Raw genomic sequence first — 8,309 nt, forward strand, 5'->3', positions numbered from 1 at the left:
ACTCTCAAAAGACAAAGACTCAGAGGTGCAGACTAAACTACCGCTGATGAATATTTAAAAGAATTTGACAAATGCATTTGTTCTTGATCTATAAAATATCCCTGTAATATGGACTACATGCCTTGACATAGATTTCAAACCAATGAAATTGTTAAATTATATCTTGGTAGCGGGATGATTTTATTGTTTAAATTCTATTTTTAAAATTTTATATGTATGAGTGTTCTGCCTGCACATATGTAAATGCATCTATGCATGCAATGCCCAGGGAGCCAGAGAGGATGTTGGAGCCTCTGGAACTGGAGTTACAAATGGTTGTTACCTGCCATGTGGGGGCGGAGAACAGAACTGGATCTTTTGGAAGAGCACCCAGTGCTCTTAACCACTTGAGCCATCTCTTTCCCTCAGTAGCTGAGTTTTTTGGTAACTACTATAATGAAGTGACTATCAGAGAGAGGCAAAAAAAAAAAATTCTCAATTTAAGCAACATCTTTCTTGGTTGGTTCTAAAATGCTTATGGCCTTTTTACTTCTTTCTGAAGTTTCTCATTTTCAAGAGGTAATCAACATCTTGTCATTTCTATGGCAAAGACAGAGAAAACAAATTTGTGAGAAAGGTAAACCAGGTAGAAAGAGCAAAATGCAGAAACAAATGGTTATAGGTGCACACCTTAATTCATTCGCTTTATTTTTGTGTAGCAGAATTCCTGTAGGGATATTTTTTACTCCAAATAATCTATCCCTTCTCTTCAGTGTGCTTTTAGAACCCAATGGCTTAGTTCTATGAAATGAATTACACTCCCACCCCCCAAATTTGTGTTTTCAAGTCTTAACCTCCAATGTAACTCTATTCGGAGAAGTAACTTTTTCATTACAGGGTAATGAATGTTAAGTGAGATTAACGTTGCTGGCGATTTGATCTTGGACTTCTAGAGTGCAGAAATTAAATTTCGGTTGTTTTAGAGAACAGCTCTGTTCTTTGTTCACTAATACTCTGCTATGGAAGACCAATATAGGCAGCTCCACCGCCTCAAGAGCTAAGAAATGTGATTTTTAATGTAGTGCTATTTTCTTGATGAAAATATTTTGTAGAAATTAAATGTATCTAAAATAATTAAAAATACTTAGATATTTTAAGCTTTTGGAATTGAATATAATGAATATGATTTAAAATCACTAACTTTTATAGAAGTCATGCTAGCATAAGAAAAGTAAAATATTTAACAAATCTGAAAATAGCTCAAAGATTTAGTATAAGGCCTAAGTTTGTGATATGGTGTATTAGACACTTTTCTGTTGCTATGATAGAAACACTGACCCAAGCAATTTATAGAAGGAAGAGTTTATTTGAGGTTGAAGTTCCAGGGAAATTATAGTCCATCATGGCAGGGAGGCATGGTGGCTGGAGGTGGCTGGAGCAGGAGCAGCAGAAGTGAAGCTCTCACATCATCATGCAGGCACAGGAAGCAAGAGGGAAACTGGAGATATGGCAAAGCTTAAGAATTCTCTAAGCCCACCCCCCATTGATGTGCTTCCTCCAGGATAGCCACGCCTTCTAAAACCTCCCAAAACAGCACCATCATCTGGGGACAAAATGTTCAAATACTTTGAGCATATGGGGGACATTTTCATTCACACCATCACATATGGAATGGGTTTTCACTCCCAAGACATCAGTTGTTCATAACCTCTCCCACTATGTGTCCTCTCTGGTTTTGAAGTGCAGTGATCTGGAGTAGATTTACCCCCAAAACATTGAATATAATGTTACATTCAGACTAACTTCTGAGACAAGTTTGCAGAAGCTGAGGAAGCTGAAATCAAACAGCATTTGTCCCAAGTACAGTTCAGGGAGGATGATGTTTGAGGCCACCCAAGGTTGCCATGCCATGGATTATTTCTTTTGTTTTAACAATCAGATACATACATCAGTCATATTCATGGCACAATTCTAATCTTCCTATTTGGTTTTCTGGACCACTGATTCCTGAAAAGCTAAAATCTGAAGTTCCTCAACTTTAACTTCCTCTCAGCCAGGTTCCTCCACCTGGTGAGAGGAACAAGTTACTAGTTGAACTACTAATCTTACTCCAGCCATAATGAAACTTGAAAATAGTTGAACATTAATCAAACTTCTTGAAACTGTGGTTAAATGAAAGATCCAAAGATAAGGCAAGGCATGTTGTATATAGTTATCAATAGGCACATGACCAGCTTTGTGGAGGTTCTTTAATGATCAACAATGCTTTTGCCTAGAGACCCTAAAGCCCCTGATTTCCCTCTGCTGGTATAATCCATGTTCACTTCAGCATCCTATCGTTTCTTGTATCAGAACATGCTCCAACAAATGCGACAAGGGAAATTGGAAGTGACAGCCAAAGCCTCTGTAACCCTAGTGCTCTGGATATTTTCTCCTCTGTATTCTAAAATTATGATCAGGTTGGTCTAGTTTGTTTCTCCATTGCTGTGACAAAATACTCTGACCAATACCAACTTGGGGAGGAAAGGGTTTATTTCATCCTACATCTTCCAGGTCACAGTTCACCAGTGACAGAAGCCAAGGCAGGAACTCAGGGCAGGAACCTGGAGCCAGGATCTGGAACAGAAGCCATGGAAGAATGCTGCTTACTGGCTTGCTCCCTTGGCCCATGCTCAGCCTTCTTTCTTAAACAATACAGAACAACCTTCCCAGGATGGCACCACGCACAGTGGCTGGGCCTTCCCACATCACTCAACAATCAAGAAGATGCCCCACAGATATAGCCACAGACCAGTCCTATGGAGGCAATACCCCAAATGAAGCTCCCTCAACCCAAGTGTGTCAAGTTAACACTAAAGCTATTCAGCACACATGTGCTGGATCAGCCTACTGTGCCTTAAAAGTCTGAATCACAATCTAAAGAAGAAGTTTGCCCTCATAACATTTCACTTAAGTTTTGCCAACCATATCCGCCAGCATGAGACTTGGGGACAAAAGTGAGCACCATGGACATTCCCACTGGCAAAACCAGTAAATCCTCTTGTAGGCACAATGGCAGAAGTATTTGGTTTTTCTGGAATAATTGCAGTGTCTTTCAGCTGTCTGGCCTTTAGCCTCATAGATGTGAGCAGCAAGCTAGTGTAATAGATAAAAATTTTCATCAAAACCAGCTCAGTTCTAGCAAGATACAATACATGGAATAATTCATATCTTTGCTTTTGGCTGTATAGGTTCTGTGAGTGAACCAACCCCAAAGTTATATATCTTTCTATTTTGTAGAGAGGATTCTTTTCCTGCTGTTAAAAATCTTTGATCAACAGAGTTGTAGCTTTTGCTCTTTTGCATTGAGGCAATTGTTGCAAGCATTTTTCTTTACTTTGGTTTAGCTTTAACTCCTATATAAAGCTCTGGTTAAGCCATCCACCTGCAGCCTATACAGTACAGGATTACTTCTGTAGGTTATTGCTTGAAAGCCAAAAGCTCTGGAATTCTCTATACAACTTATGACTCCTTAAACAACCATCAGCATTTTGAGCTAAACAGTTAAACAGCTTGAGGAGGAAAGGAAATTAAGACCATGGTTAACTCTCAGTTGAGTTATTCCTGTAGGAGGTTTGAACAATGTTGGAAACTTCTTTGGGCAGGACCTTGAACATTGAAATAATTAACCCAAAGCAGGAAAGGAAGTTTAGTCACCAGATATTTCACCAAAAGCCATCTTATACACATACCTGAAGAGGCAGGAAAGCCTGTACTGTGCAGCACTTTCTGTGCCTTGCCAACGTGAACATGCTTCACTCTGATTCTTATTGCTCACTACATGTCACATCACCAAGGCCTGGGCTTCAGCACTCTTTGGAACAATGAATTAGTTTATGTACCAGTTCTTGTGTTGCTGCATTAAAACACTGAAAGCTGAAGAGAAAAGAGGAGGTATCATTTGAGAGAAAAGGGGAAACGGAGACAGCTGTGTGAATGGGAGGAATGGGCTGAATAGGCAATGTAGAAGAAACTGACCGAAAGGACTTGTTAACCAGAGATGATTACATGACAAAGCACAAATGCACACTAAAATATAAAGTGTCTTGAGCAGAGTCTTAATCTGTCATTCTACTCTTGTTCTGCCTGTCTTCAGAAGGAGAAAACCAGTAAAGCCATAACTGGGAAGTCTCCTCCTCATTATGCAGATGCCTCCTTTATGTCTTCTGAGCTTAAGACTCAAATTATGTGACTACAGATATATAAGCACAATCCATGAGCTTTTTTAAGTGAAAAAAGTGGCACTGGATATGTCCAATTCTAGCACTTGTGTAAATGGAAATGCTTCCATCTATTCCATTTAGTTAAGTACACAGTCGTAAGTACTTATTAGTTACAACTGAACCCTAATTTATGTCTAAATGAATATATTAATGTGTTTGAACAAATAATTGCTCTCTTAGAATGCATGGTATAATGGAAGCCCTTTTTGTGGTTCTGAGGATCAAACCCAAGACCTTGCACATGCTAGTCAAGTACTCTATCACTGAGCTACATGCCTAGTCCATGACATTGCTCTTTATCTCATAAATACATATAATTATAATTTTCTAACTTAAAAAGTAGTGGAGAGGCTCTGCATAGGCTCTGTGACAGACTTTCCCTTGCCAAGACCACCCTGGATACCACATTTTGTTAAGTGTCTAATCTGTCAGTATTCCCTGGGGAATCAGAGATGTACCTGGAGGCAGATTAAGAACATGGGTGGTGTCTCTAGCTAAAGAAAGTAGCAATTTGTCCTCATTGGAATAGACATGTTATTTGACTATGAATTGGCCTTCCTTTTTTATAACACTCTGCAAGAAGCACAATCACTTGTTGGATCAATGGTAAGCTCCAACATTCTGCTAGGTCAACAGCTAGGCATTTCTTTACTCATTAGACAAATGTTACTAATTAAGAAATTCATTTCAGAAAAAAAAAAATGTACACGAGGTCATAGATCCCTGATACCAATCACCTAGAAGTCGCTGGCCTAGCAGAATGGTAGATCAGGCTGCTGGTCAAGCAGGTAAAGAAGAAGTTAATCAATTGACTACAGTGATTGATTCTGATGCTGAAAGGAAATTGGATTGCTGCCTTCATCTAGTGCAGGGAGAATTATGCTTAGAACATAGAATAAAGGTTTGGAACTCAGGGATTCAGACCTTTCAGGGATAAAGGCCTGTCTCACCAGCTAGAACCAGCTTTTACTTGCTAAAGTTATGACTGGCAACAAAGAAACTAGAGCATTAGTGGTGGAAGAAGAAAGTTAGAAACTGTGGCCTTGTAACAAGTATAGAAATAGTTGTAGAAAAATGATAAGTCAATAAATATATTTTCTTCTCTGTTTACTATAAAAATTGGAATGTATCTCTTTGTACGTAGTTGCACATTTATTTTCTCTCACATTTTTCTCATTATCTGATGCAAATTTTGTTGTTGATGATATTTATAATTTGGTCTTAATATGACTCAACATTGGATTATGATTTTGAGGAATGGTTATCATTGCCCAGAGATGCTATGGTTACTTATAGATGATGATGTATTTGTGGTTGGGATTTGGGGCTTTTCATCTTGAGAAAAGAATGAGCACAACCTTATTTGTACAAAGAGAATTGCATTTCTGGTGAGAACACAGAGTGTGTGCTGTGTTTAGAAGACATGCAAAGAGAAGTATCTGTGGGTGTGGGAAGAAGCAAAGGCATGGGCCTTGCTTTGATGGACCTTGCGTTACTCTCCTCTTCAGCCATCCTTCTGTACCATCTTTTCGTGCTGAAGCTGGGATTCTACAGACCTCATTTTTGCACTTCCACATGGTTTTGTTGTTTTGATTTTGTTTGGATGCTCTACTGGGGGTTGAATCTAGAGCCTCACACATGCTGGGCAAGCACTCTACCACTGTATATGTCCCCAGTGTTGCAGGAGGCCTCCAAAGATGGTGTGGACCCAGAGCCCTGGGATTCAGCAAGAATTCACTTCACTTCTTGGTCCGCAAATAGCCTGCCAAAAGGAGCCCACACCTCCACACCCTGCTCGCAAGCCCAGTGACTGACAGACTGCATGGTGGAGACCAATCAGAAAACAATACGCTGACTAAAGGGACTTGGGGGTGGAGAAAAGGGAAATATAAGGCCTTCCCCCTCCTGCATTAAACAAGCCTGCAGCACCTCGCCTAGTGCTTGCTTCTACCTGACTCCCAGGGTCTGTGTGTTGACTCCGTGCCTCTTGCCCCCCCTAATTGGCAGGGGACCCAATCCAGGTCAGGGTCTTCACAGCTGGCCTGAGGAGAACCCGCAACACCTGGCGCCTGAACAGGAACCCCTGCCCACGGTGTTGGTGACACCCAGAACCTCGGTTCGTTCGGTAAGTAGGCCCCTGGATGTCTGTTTCTTCGGCTGTTCGAGGGTAAGCGAGTAGCCCCCTCCTCTGTCCCCTCCACCCCATCTGTCATCTTTATTTTTGGACTAGTTTGTTAGATCAGGGAGGCACACTCTGCCACGTAGTCTCGAAGCCCACGTCGGCACCTCCCACCTCTCAGTTCATCCCGGTGAGTTCACATAAGGGCTGATCCACCCCGAACTCAGAGCCCAGGCTTTGGGTCACCCTCTTGCCTGTCCCGGAGATACCATGTGAACATACGGCTGGTGGTGTCACAGTCTCCAGAAGTCCCTGAGCACAAGACATTTGGATCCGATACATCTTTACATGTCGCGGTGGTTTACATCCTAGTGGCTCACAGTGCTTCTTTGCTTCCTTTGTGTCCTCTTGGTAGTCACCCTCATCTTCTACTTTTGTAGTGAATTCCCCTTTGTGAGACCCTCCTGCAATGGGCAATTTACCACCACAATGCAGGGAACCACAAATGGCAGCACTCAAGGTGCTCCTTAAAACCAGAGGGTTGAAAGTGAAACCAAAAGATATCGAACACTTTTGGGATGAAGCCACTAATTTGTCTCCGTGGGTCTCCCCTGAAAACATGTGGGACCCTGACACGTCGATGTGGGTCCTCTTCCTGGCCCAAAAAAGGGAGGTCGGGTCAGGGATCTCTCCCCCCACCCCACATTGTTCGTACTGATCTTCCTAGCCATCATTGCTAGCCTTAAATCCTCCTCTCCTGAGGAAGTCATCTCAGCCCACAACAAACACTGCTGGGAGCAATCTAGTGTAGATCTGGCTATTACCTTGACCCCGGACCTCCTGGACCTGGAGGTGGACTCAGCCTCTGCGCCCACTTCCAATAAGGAAGGAGCTCCTTTGCCTATATCTCAGGATATTCTCCTAGAGCTACCATGCCCAGAAATTCCCCCGCCCTGATACCCATGGAAGGAGTTACTCTCCCCCCCCCGAGTAACCATCCCACCCCTTCCCCTGCTATGGTGCCCCTCCCTCCTAGGCTTCCCTCCTTAAAGCCTCACCCACCTTTGTCCACATTTCCAGTTAACATCGGCCCTGATGCAGCGCAGCATCCATGGCTGCCCACTCCACTTGCTGACCTCATTCTTATCCACAAGGCAGCTGAGCAATCGGAACCTGACTCCCCATATTTCAAACAGGTTCTTCACCAGTGGTCCTTACAGTTACAAACCCACTATGATTGGTGTAACTTACTAAAGGCAATCCTAGAACCCTCAGTCTTTCTAAACTGGCATGCAGCCTATGATGATCAGGCTAAAAACCAGGCATGCCTAAATCTCCAATACAGCCTCATCATTACGTTGGACATGCTCATGGGATGCAGACAATATACTGACCCCATCTCCCAGTCTACTTTTGGCCTTCATGCCTATTTTCAACAAGTTTCTGACTTGGCCTTTAGGCCCTTAAATGCTGCTCCCCCCCCCCAGTGACCCACAAGTCTTTTTCTGTAATTTGATTCAACAGTCAGTGGAGTCCTTCATGAACTTCCTTACCCATGTCATGGAGGCAGTAGAGCGGAGGGTGGAGTCTGGAGGTGCTTATCAAACAATTAACTTGGGAGGGACTAAACATCCCTACTCATAATGCTATCACACGCCTGTCTGCAATGATAACATTCACAAATGAGTACTCACTACTAGAGACTTAGACCCTAGGGTGGGCCCTATTGAGGCTTTGCCTCCTTGGAGACTCTTGTCGCAAGGAAAACCCACCCACTTTGGCGCATGGGAAAGCTGCTGGAACTGTGGGGGGCTTGGCCACTTTCATAGCCACTGCCCAAGAGGTACAGCCCACCCCAAGACTCGCTGCCCCAAGTGCAAAAGAGGGTTCCATTGCAGTAAAGACTGTAGGTCACAGCCTCAACCGGACTTGGCTCCTTTAAACTCCAC

At 42.8% G+C, this 8,309-nt stretch overlaps 1 long non-coding RNA gene across 1 annotated transcript in view; it reads right to left on the reverse strand.

Annotated features, from left to right (window-relative positions):
* Positions 1-2,562: 2,562 nt before the first annotated feature.
* LOC115067965 overlaps positions 2,563-8,309 on the reverse strand; it is a 16,390-nt gene continuing 10,643 nt past the window's right edge. Inside the window, exons 2-3 of the long non-coding RNA XR_003847325.1 lie at positions 3,711-3,894; positions 2,563-2,595 (exon numbers count right to left, since the gene is read on the reverse strand). This is a non-coding gene — a long non-coding RNA (uncharacterized LOC115067965). The remainder of the gene's footprint in view (positions 2,596-3,710; positions 3,895-8,309) is intronic.

The sequence above is a fragment of the Nannospalax galili genome, unplaced genomic scaffold (assembly GCF_000622305.1).
Source record: "Nannospalax galili isolate Female #2095 unplaced genomic scaffold, S.galili_v1.0 scaffold187, whole genome shotgun sequence".
In the NCBI taxonomy this organism is placed as follows: Eukaryota; Metazoa; Chordata; class Mammalia; order Rodentia; family Spalacidae; genus Nannospalax; species Nannospalax galili.